The sequence below is a fragment of the Perna viridis genome, chromosome 6 (genome assembly GCF_037379345.1).
Source record: "Perna viridis isolate PV_CMFRI_1.1 ecotype Kerala chromosome 6, ASM3737934v1, whole genome shotgun sequence".
Lineage (NCBI taxonomy): Eukaryota > Metazoa > Mollusca > Bivalvia > Mytilida > Mytilidae > Perna > Perna viridis.
This window is the reverse complement of record NC_142450.1, coordinates 32,033,486-32,045,726: the sequence shown is the minus strand read 5'-3', so window position 1 is coordinate 32,045,726 and position 12,241 is coordinate 32,033,486.

Below are 12,241 nucleotides of genomic sequence, written 5' to 3'. Positions count from 1 at the left end.
ATTTTCCTTATATGCCCCGTGCAGGTCCGGGTGTTAAAAGAATAGGCCTGCAGCAGCGCTAAGCTTGTCGTTTAGGGCGACTAAATAGTGCTCAGAACCCTAGCCGGGAGCTAGGGCGCTCTGCCCACAGAGCAACTGGGTTGTGTGCCCCAGGTGGTGGAATGGGGTACCCCTGGCGTGTTACATGCTGGGGTTGTCAGGCTATAATACGGAAAACCTGATCACAAACCATAGTGGCGTACCGTGTTGGGAAAGATGTCACTTTCCTCGCTTGTTAAAGAACCCGACTGTGGTATTCTCCCGGAGTAGGAACCATAGGGCTCCGCCACAGGAGGTTAAATTGCCCGACCCTACCCACCTCTCCCTATTTTCAGTGGCAATCAAAATTTGTCGACCCCATTGTCCTTGTGTCCCATCCCTTTTTCATTTCATCAATTTCATGTTCATCGTCTGAATATAGCTGAAATATTGCTGCTCGGACGTTAAACCCCAACAAACAAACAAACAAATTTTCCTTATTTTACATAGCAAAATTATTTACAGCCCACCGAATTGGGCCGTCCGTTCGAGACCCGATAGGGTAGTCATGACGTTAAACCCCCTTAGTTAGTTAGTCCCGGATTTTTTAAATCAAAGTTCTAGAAAAGCAGAGGACGCTTACCCTACCGGTGCACCTGGTCCATGCTCCCAGTTTTTAGTGGAGTCCGAGTTGCTCATTTGCTTTTGTTACTTTGTATGTATGATTTTAGTTACTTTATGTTCTTTGTTGTGTATGTTTGTTTTCCATGTCTGGTCTATATCCCTGGATTACATTCTTTTGATTACCGCTATAACCTTGGTTCCCTTGATTACTCTTACATAAAGGATATCTGGATATGGTACATATATTCTACACAAGCATAATGAATTCAAAATTTATCAGAAAGACAGAAACCCTTGATTACTCTTTCTAATTAATTTCAGAACAGCATGTTAAATATACATATATTTTCATACTGAATCTAAATATCACAAAAGTGTGGCTAAAAATTGATAGTGCAGCAAAATATCTGCAATTGAATGCATAAAGAGGGTGTCCAAGCAAAAACGAGGCAGTGAGGGACACATAATCCCTTTTGGGATTCTGCGCTGGGGATATTTTTTGTTTTGACCACCACCGAAGGTGTCACATGGCAAATTTTGTTTTCCAAAAATATTTTCATCCATTTCATATCACAAAATGATAATCCTTTCTCATAGTTGAATGTTGTTTTTCATTAGCTGCAACGGTTAAAGAGAAATAAATTAGAAAGAATGGAAATTTATTGTAAAAGGGAGATAACTTTTTTTTATTTTGTGCAAAATTTAGTTACTTTCTTAAGGAACTGTAAAATCATTTTCAGAGCCATCCATTGCCGATTTAAAAATCTTTGTACTATGTATTGGACACGTAAGTGATTTAAACATTACATTGGAACAAAAAATTCCGTGGAATGTGCCACCCATATTATATGAACTGTCTGGTTTTTAAAAGGGAAAGCCTCTTAAATTGTTTTTTTTAAATGGACATTATGTATCTTTTACAACCAAAAAGAATTATATAATCTTAATCGATCTCTTGTCTGAAAGCAAAGTTGTAGTACTTCACGATTTTCAAAAATGGCCATGGTAGTTAGAAGGGAGACAAGAATTAATAAATAAATCACGGAAACTCCATTTTATCATTATTTTACCACGGGTTGGTTATTTATGTTAAATAACGACATAATTGGCCCGTGGTAAAACAATTAATGATAAAATGGAGTTTCCGTCATTAATTTCGATTCTAATAGGAACTGATTTCTTCATATTTTTCACATATTTCTTCATTTTTTATTTCAGTGCCGCTGATGAGAGGTTATTCATTGAAACACATGTACAGCATATCGAAATTTACAATATACAAAACTGGTATTTTTGTATTTGAATAGACGCAGCCTATGTGCTGCACCAAATGTCGGTCAAGTGTTTATCACTTTTTCACCATGGCTGTGGTCTAAAGAGCTTTGAAGCAAGTCATACTAGAATGAAAAATAAACATATCTCAGTCTTAATATTCGTATATTTATTTTGAAAGGCAACCAGCTTGCCTTAATATAAGAAACCAGTAACAGTATGTGTATTGGGTAATAAATAGGGCATTTTTTAAAGCTGTGTATTTTAAAGAAAAAAATATACTTCATTTTTTTTTCAAATAAATTTGATACTAACCCTTCTTCTGGTAGTATTTACAATTAAAAAAAAAACAAGAAAGACAGCAAATCTGTAACATTTGTTAAAAGTATAATTATGCGAAATTAAAAGGTTGTTTTCCTCATACTTTTGGAATAATTGCTTGATGTTTTCTTGATTTTTTTTCATACAACTGTTAGCTGCATGACATTTGGCTTTAGCGGATCATTGAAATAGGTTCGGATGATTAAAATACTCTCCTGTTTGAATTGAATTAAAGAAAAAATACTGAGAAGCTAGATGAGGCACATGGACCAGATTCACCGATAGGGAAAGTTAACCTGTAAGAGATAAGTGTCCTCTGATTTTCTGATTTTCTAGAAACACCCACCGAGTTGCTCCAAATAATATAAATCGACAGTGTAATAAGAAGATGATTTAGACTCATTATAAGAATAAAAAGTCTGTCAATGACTAGTCCTATGCATTTGTATCTGGATGATCTAAGTTGCTTAGTCTAAATTTTAACTGCAGGGGTGGAATTGTGTTAAGTGTTGAAAAATCGAAAGTCTTAGTGTTATTGCACTATTATATAAAACCCAAAACGAGATTTTTCAAATTGATTTTGAATCAACAACACAGGTTTAAAATCATGTGTCGTGGTAAGACTGAATGTAATTTTTATCAAGTACCACCAAATGATGTAGCTTGGCTAGAGGCTTAAGTTTGGCAGTTCATTTTGATGATCCAGTTATACATAAAGTTGTTTGAACGGATTCTTATTTAGTTTAGGTACCTAATGTCACGATCGTCACCATTAGTATAGAATCAGTTGCATTTTCTTCTTCTGAAATGTTCTATTTCTTTTTTTTTTTGTATACTTCTTAAATAATACAATCCCGTGCGGGTCCGAGTGTAAAAAAATAGGCAAACAACAGCGCTAAGCCTGTCGTAACAGGCGACTCAATAGTGCTCAGAATGCTGGCCGGGGGCTAGGGGGCACTGTCCACAGAGCAACTGGGTTATGTGCCCTAGGTGTTGGAGTAGGTTACCCTTGGCATGCTACATGCTGGGGTCGACAGGCGATAATACGGAAAACCTGATCGCAAACCATAGTGGCACACCGTGTTGGAAAAAAGCCACGTCCCCCGCACGCTAAAGAACCCTGCTGATTTATTCCACAGGAGTAGGAATCTTTGCGCCCCACTGCATAAGGCTAAATTGCCCGACCCTACCCCTCTCCATATTTCCAGAGGCAATCAAAATGTGTCGACCTTATTATCCTTGTGTCCCATACCATTTTTCATTTCATCATCATTCATGTTCATTTTTTCATCTATTTCATGTTGATCGCCTGAATATAACTGAAATATTTACTGAAAAATCGATCAATCAATCAAATGTTACAATATGTATAATTCCAAGTCAGTGATGAGAAATTATGATTATAATGGTGAAAATCGGAAACTTATCGTTTGTCCTGCATGATTTTTATGCCAGTGTGTTATATCACTTATATTTTTAGAATTTGCCCATGGTGTTGGTCTGTCAACTGTTAGATACAAGAATAAAGAAGCAATGTCTAAAAAATGTGACGTTTCATGTCCAATAACTCTTGATTAAGTTAGAAGAGGCAGTCAATAAAAACACGCTATAAACATTCAAATACAGACATAAAGTCTGCCATGTACTTTTTAAATTTTTTCTTTTATATTTCTCAGAGTTCTCCCGACAAGAAAATATGGGAACGGACAGAAAGAGCGGTTCACAAGAGTAGATTTATAAAAAGAGGCAAACTCTAGTCATCAAAGCTGACTGAGTATAAGTTTAGATGATACTGAAGGGAAAAAATGCTGACCTTTATTTTAACACTTTTCCTCAAGAGGCGCTATGAAAATTATCACATGTCATAGAAGGTGTGTTTAATAGTGAAATCATAGTGACTCAGTATTAGTTTTCATGAATATTATTGACAATTATCATTCCCTGAAGGTCACGTAGACATAAAGTAGTGAACACGAATAAAATGGACTGAAAATTGCTGTGTTTATGGCAAAAACTCAGACATTTTTATAATTTTGTAATGTCCTTTTACTTCATAAATTTCCACATAATGGTGTGAGGGCGTAATTTAATCATACGATTTCCAATTTAATAAGACCACTACATATATATATCATTCTATTTAAAGCCACGTATTTACTGTTATAGACAGCCGATTAATCTTAATGTCTGTGTTTTGGAGTAACTTAATTTACTCAGAGAAAAGTAAACAAATTACACGAAGAATGATTTTTAAATGGTTTTGAATAATTAACAATCCAGTAGTTAGTAGTTGTGTATATCATAGAAGAAGATATGAAATCAATTTTTCAGTTTTCGAGCACAACACAATACAATTACATACCCAAATTGCTAAACCTGTCATGTATACAGTACTATGACTTATCATCAGTAAGGAAAGTCTTAGATATAAAGAACAGAAAGTATGTCTTTTCAAAAGAGTGAGAAAAAAAAAAAAAAAACGATAAAAGCAAAGAAATAAATTGATGATGAGGAGGAAGGACGTCTCGAATAACAAGTTAATTAAGTCTTATATATGTGTAATTGTTTGGATAAGAATAAACATTCACCTATTTATTAAAAAAAAAGAAATTTTGTTATTTGACAAAGTCGAAATAGAATCTATGATTATGTTCTCACATACATATTATGAATATTTGTCTTCTAGTATATATTTCCAAAAGACTCCTAAATGGAGCAGAATTGCTTCTTAAAAATAGTGCAAACATTGTATTGAGTACTTCATGCAGGTCTCATTTAGTATATTAGACTGTCAAAGTACATGTATTCAATATACCATTTAAGTAGAAACAAAAGGGAATGAAGGATTTTCCCAGGCGATAATTGACAAACAGCGTTGTGAAAAAAACCAAGATTATACTACGGTAAAAAGTTTTTTTTGGAGCCAACACGTTGTGGAAGTTAATTTAACAGATACTGAAATCTATAGATCACAGCAGTTTTTAAATATTTTTTTAAAAAGACGAACAAAGTTTGGTCTTCCGCCTGTCCAAGAAACCTCTCATCAGCAGCCTGAGAACCTAATACTTATTTAAGAAGTTTAAAACTCATACATAATATATATACAAAAAATACTCAAAACCCAAAATATCGAGCACCGATATGTTCTACCTATAGCTAAGTATGTGAAATGACCAGTAATTAAAAATATGCAACCTCATTATTTTATGGGTTTGAAATTTTGTTCTACTGAAAATTTCGGTAAACACTTTTTGATATACATTTCAGGTAAGTCTAACTACTGGGCTTGTAAATACCCTCGGGGACAGAAAAAAAACCATCAAGTTTTGCTTTGCGGTACAGATGTTTCCAGGAGTTACCACTCATAATCAACAGAGCAACACTTGAACCAAATACACAATGTTTAAAATATGGAAGGAAAAGAAAAATGAAATACTCAAATTTATTACAAAAAAAAAACAACAAAAAAACAAAACAAAAAAACAAAACAAAACAAAACGAAACGAAACAATATATATATATTATAAGCAACTGAATTTTGATTAACCACCTAGAGTAAAAATCCTTTTTTCAAGCATAACGGGGAGACGATAAAATTTTACGAAACAATACACAGCAGTGTCGAATGAAATCAGTTACAAACAACTAATTAAAATGAAATCACGGATTTTAAAGGCAATACACATAGTGATAAATACAACATTAGTTTAATTGAGAATAAAAAAAAGCCCTGAAAATAAGCGTGCATCTGCCATGCCACCTAATGAGAAATGAATGCTATTCTTTTACTTTCTCTTTCTTTGAAGAATCATTAGGATTGAATGTTCATAATCTATTTGAATGTAAGACTTTTACTTTGAAGAATCAATAGCACTGATTTTTCATTAACTATTTGAATACACTTTCTTTAATGAAGAATCAAAAAGCGCCGAATTTTCACGTTCTATTTGAATATAAGTCTTCCACATTGAAGAATCAATAGAACTGATTATTCATTAACAATTTGAATGAAAGTCTTTATTTTTCATTGAAGAATCGCTAAGCACCGATTATCGGTTACCCTACCGGTACACTTGGTCCATGTTCCCAGTTCTTAGTGGAGTCAAAATAGACAAATACTTTATTTAACCTCAGACAAATACGTGTACAAGAGGACAAAACACAAATAAACATACATTCACATAATATATACAGTACAGTAACTTCCAATGTTATTTTCTATTGGTTATTTCATGTTCTTTGTTGTGTGTGTCTGTTTTACCTGTCTGGTCTTTGTCCCTAGATTCTTTTGATTTCCGATAGAATCTTGGTTCCATTGATTTCTTTTCGTAATCATGTTCTATTTTGTATAACGTAAATGTATTTTTACTGACTGGTAACAATAAAAGTCATAATAAATGAAACTTTCATACACGATTCATGAATATCATATCATCAAAATAACCTGAAGTTATAAACATCATTTCAATTATCTCCAGCTTTAGGAATGACGTTTTGTGAAATTATACAACACGACTTTGATGTTAAAAGTTAATTTAATTTTTTTTTCAACGAAATAATTCATTATTCTACGTAGTACTTAGAAATAAGCAAGCATTGTCATGTTTCTGATTGTATGTTGCTTCAATTAAAGTTATTTTCAAAGAACAAAGACGCAATATCCACTGGCACTATTATGAATTCAGTTTAGAAAGGGAAAACAATTTAATAAATCTTTTAAAAAATATAATCAATTTAAATATCACAATAACATGTTCAAGAAGATTTTTATGACTCCTTTTAAGTTAACATTAAAATTATTTGGCAAAACATAAATCGATTGATTTAAGTATCAGTCTTTGTAAAAATCAGACAGGAGGCGATTCATGCATGTCAAAAACCCACCAAATTCACGTTTATTTCTTGTTCAGAAACTGCTATAGATCAAATAACCAGTCTTTGTTTTTTATTTGGGTTAGTATTCACACCAATGTAAATTTCCGACGTAGCCAAATAATTATATCGCATATTCGCATTGATTGATAATAAGTACAAAATATCAGTCACAATATAATTCATAGCAAAATAAGATATTCTTTTAAAAAAATTAATAATGTTTAAAGCTTAATGCCAAAATAAAATTTGCTAAAAAGTGAATACAGCGAGTTGGATTTTTATCTTATACCGAAACATAGTTAAATTTTAATCATTCTGACAAATCCATTGAATTGGATAATTTTCAAAAGCCGTTTCGCCGAGACAAAGGTCCCAAAAATTAGGGGGTATATATGTAAAAGACAAGATTTTCGAGACACGTAGGCTGGACTTGGAAAACGACCGTCTCGAATTTGTTTGGATACAGTTAAAGCTGAACGGTAATTCGGTTCTGTATGGGACGTTTTACGTTCCCCCAAACAGTTCTAATGACATATGGGATTTAGTTGACGATTCTATAGAAGCGGCCTTTTATGATAATCATGCCGATTATGTGTTCGTCACAGATGATTTTAACGACAATCAACTAAATCTTAATGCGAACTAACAAATTCGGAATATATCTACGTGTTATTGTTTACCACAACTCATTGATGAACCAACGAACTATACTGAACATTCATCGTCTCTAATTGATCTCATTCGTACACATGATGTCAATTTTATTCCATATACTGCTGTAGGCCCGTCACTAATAGATCAAATTAGTTACCATTGCCCTATCGTGGGTTTCATGAATATCCAGAAACCGAAAAAATACCATTTCTAAGCGTAAGATATGGCTTTACAACCACGGTAATTACGACGATTTTCGGCGTATATTAGCAGAGTCCGACTGAAACTCCTTTTTGACTCTGACGGTACTGATTTAATATCGACGTGTATTTCAAACATGATATTAGAAGCAGCAGATGCAAAGATTTCAAATAGAACGGTTACAGTTCGGAAAAACGAACCGGCATGGTTTACACACTATTTAGAAGAGCATTCGACACAACAAAGGAATACACAGAAAAGCCAAATTTCTAAAACCTGGAAATGAAGTCACCTCTAAAACTAGAATTGCGCGTTAAGATTACAACATTAATCTATTGAATAAATTATCGAATGAAAAACCCTCCTCGAAAACTTAATGGAAGATTTGTAAACATATTTCGGGTCTCAAATCATCGTATGCCACTATTCCTCCGTTATTGAAAGATAATGTATTGATTTTTGATGATATTGAAAAAGCAAATGAGGTCAATGATTTTTTCGTATCGCAGACGAACTTGAACGATTAAAGCTTTTGATCTTGTTTGGCATAATGAGTTATCATTTAGGCTAGAAAAATATGGAATTTCTGGCAGTTTATTAAATTGGACTAAAAATTACCGCACAGGTAGGAAACAGAGAATAGTTCTTAACAGGAAAAAGTCCAGTTGGAGGGAAATAAATACTGGTGTTCCACAGGGTTTTATTTTAGGATCCCTTTTTTATATTTATCAATGTCATTGTGGATGAAATCAACGCATCTGTTAAGTTATTTGCTGACAATATGATGCAGCTGAATCATCAGAGGTACTGAGTAGGGATATCGATAAAATTCACCAATGGTCAGAAATGGTCATTTCACGTAAATAAATCAAACCACTCCACCCGCCGTTGACAATGAATCAACATGACATACACAAGGTAACTAGTCATAATCACTTGGGCGTTATACTGTCGCACAATGGATTATGGCACAATCATGATTATATCGTTTAAAAGGCATATAAGCGACTAAACATTGGGAAGGACAACAGACAACTCAAATTTCTGCCGATAGATATGCTTTGCAGAGAATATATATGAGTTTTTCGACCTATTTTGGAATATGTGGATGTAATCTGTGATTGTCACAACCAGTCTCTCATCGATAAAGTCTAAAACTTTCAACTGGACGCCGCAAGAATTGCAACTGGGGCTACAAAACTCAATCGATTTAATATGTAAGTATACTAAATGGGAACAACTTTCCGTAAGACGAGAACGGGATAGATTATTATTACTTCAAAAGATTTTGACAAATAATACGCCTGCTTATCTACGTGATATTATACCAAACTTAGTCGCAGATGGATATATCCATAAGAAGCGTCAATCTCAGAATATAACTGAGATTCGTACTCGCACACATTTTTATTCAGAATATTTCGTACCGTTCGCCATTAAATTATGGAATAAATTACTTCATTGTATACACGATTCCAGATCTTTAAACATGTTTAAAGAACATTTACGAAGGTTTGATAAAACATATCCAACCTATTATCATAGCGGATCAAGAATGGCACAGATTTTACATAGTAGACTGCGAATAAACATTTTTTTTTCACAACCTAGTGGATTCACCAAATTACGTTTGCGGCACAAGTGAATCAATCTTTCATTTCTTATTACATTGTGATAGATATCGATAATTTTGTAATGAGACACCATTTTTCTTAAACTTAACAGTTATGTTCAATACCGATATTTTACTTTTTGGCTTTGATGAGATGACTGATGGTCAAAATAAACAAGTTTTTATCACGGTGCAGAAATTAATTCTAAAGAGTAAGAAATTCATCAACTGACTTGCAACTTGATTAATTTCTTTTTTTTTTCAAATTAAACACTCCACCATGCAATCTTTGTATTATATTCTTGTCAATATTGCAGGAGATGGACTTATAAAAGCCTGGAGGCTTGTTTCCAGATCCTGTCAGATATATAAATTATTTTGTAACATATGATATATGTATTTTTTCTCAATAAATATTTTTAAACTAAGTACGTTTGAATCTAGGGAGTTTGGTATTTATAAAAAAACAACAGGAGGAATAACTTTTAAATTTGTAAAATGAAACGTTTGGCGTTCGAATAATATGATAAAAATTTTGTGCATCATTCTTTTTCGTCTCCTGACAATCCATCCGCATATGTGAAAGAAAAAAAACCTATTCTATAGAATACGAGGCCCCCAGGAAGTGATTTATAGCCAATAAACGGAAGACCCGTAGAAAATAATAATCATTAAAAAACCGAACAAAGTCATATATAACAGTCTTCATTTCTTATCAGTAACAGATTCGTTGAAATTCCAAAGAAGATCAAATTTTGAATTTTGAGAGAAAAACGATGACACATTTTAAACCACCAAAGCTGCGAGCAGAATAACAAAATAAATATGCTGAAATCAACTTTATGCCAAAAGCAAGTTAAATGCTTTTGTTCAATTTACAGTTTTATCGATAGTAATTCTAAGATATATAATGACAAACAATCGAGATATTCTCGCTGATATTAAGCTCTATTATTTTCATTTTTCCTGCTAGCAGATCAAAATCTATCCTACCATCCTTAAGGCCGTCGGAAATGTTTATTTTGTTATACTTTGTTACCTCGAAAACAAAATCAACAACTTTTTTTTAAAATATGGAAGCTTCTGATTTCCAAAAATGTAGGCACTGCCTTTTTCGGTTAGCGCCAAATATGTCGATATAAATTCTATTGTCAATATCGTATCGATGGCGATGAAAATCTTATCAATTAGTTTGTTAAAAGGTTATTGTCGCTAACCAATAAAGATAGTTTTCTCTGCGATCGTAATGTCAAAAGATTAGGACTTAAATACATACAGAATTACGGAAAGTTAATGTCGAGACGCGAAGTGTTGCAGAAAGTCTAAAAAAAGAGAGAAGATGCAATGCCAGTGATATTTTCAATAAGGACCTTAACATCTTAGTTTTATTTTTCTTTCCATCGATGACTGCGAAGAAAACTGTCTATAGTTGATAGATAATTGACCTTTCTAAACAATAATGATAACACAGTTACATAGACAGTTCTTAAAATCCTAACACAGTAAAAATGTCCATCATTGTCTTAGAAATCGATCTCTACAGTTTCCACATTAAGAAATCTTGTCACGAGCAGATGGGTTTCATTTAAAAAGTACAAAACTGAAATCGTTCTTTCCAAGCAAAAATGTGTCAAAAATATATAATTTCTTATATGGATTTCATTTAAAAAAGTACAAAATTGAAATCGCTCTTTTCAAGTAAAAATATGTCAAGAAGTATAAAATTTCTGATTTGGTCAAACAATGCGTAAGTTGAAACTTCAAACTAAAATATGTTATAGGCGTCTTTGTTCTGACATTCATTTTAGGTAATTTTATACCTCAAAACATTATCAAATATAATGTGCCACGCACACGTTAAATTAAAAACTCTTCCCCTATTACCGATTGAAGAATAATTCAAAAGGACATGAAAAAAACACAAGATTAAAATTTTTATTTTCATAGAATCATTTACAAACTTAAAAATACTACTCACGAGGTGTTGAAATGAGTTATTATTTAACATTCGCGTTCCTATTAGAATTACTTTAAGATACTTCTCTTATTATTATCTGTTCTTTTTGGGCCCCGTGCAGGTCCGGGTGTTAAAAGAATATGCCTGCAGCAGTGCCAAGCTTGTCGTTAAAGGCGACTAAATAATGCTCAGAAACCTAGCCGGGGGCTAGGCGCTCTGCCTACAGAGCAACTGGGATGTGTGCCCCAGGTAGTGGAATGGGGTACCCCTGGCATGTTTCATGCTGGGGTTGTCAGACTATAATACGGAAAACCTGGCCGCAACCCATAGTGGTGCACCGTGTTGGGAAAGATGTCTTTGTTTCATCTCATCATCCTTTCATGTTCATTTTATCATGCATTTCATGTTCATTGTCTGAATATAGCTGAAATATTGCTGCTCGGACGGTAAACTCCAACAATCAATCAATATTTTTGGACATCATTGTGTCGATGTCACTGCTGTTAGATCACCGATGAAGAGAATTCTCGTCTGATTTAAATTAAATAATTAAATAACACTATAACAATAAAGTTGAAAATGATAGCACTTTCCGTTATATCCGTTACATCCTTCATTTCGTGCATTATAAAGCTAGAACATCGTTGCTCCTAGCAGATAATTCAAATTTGTGGATATAAACCAATAAAATCCCAAAAAAATCTTTC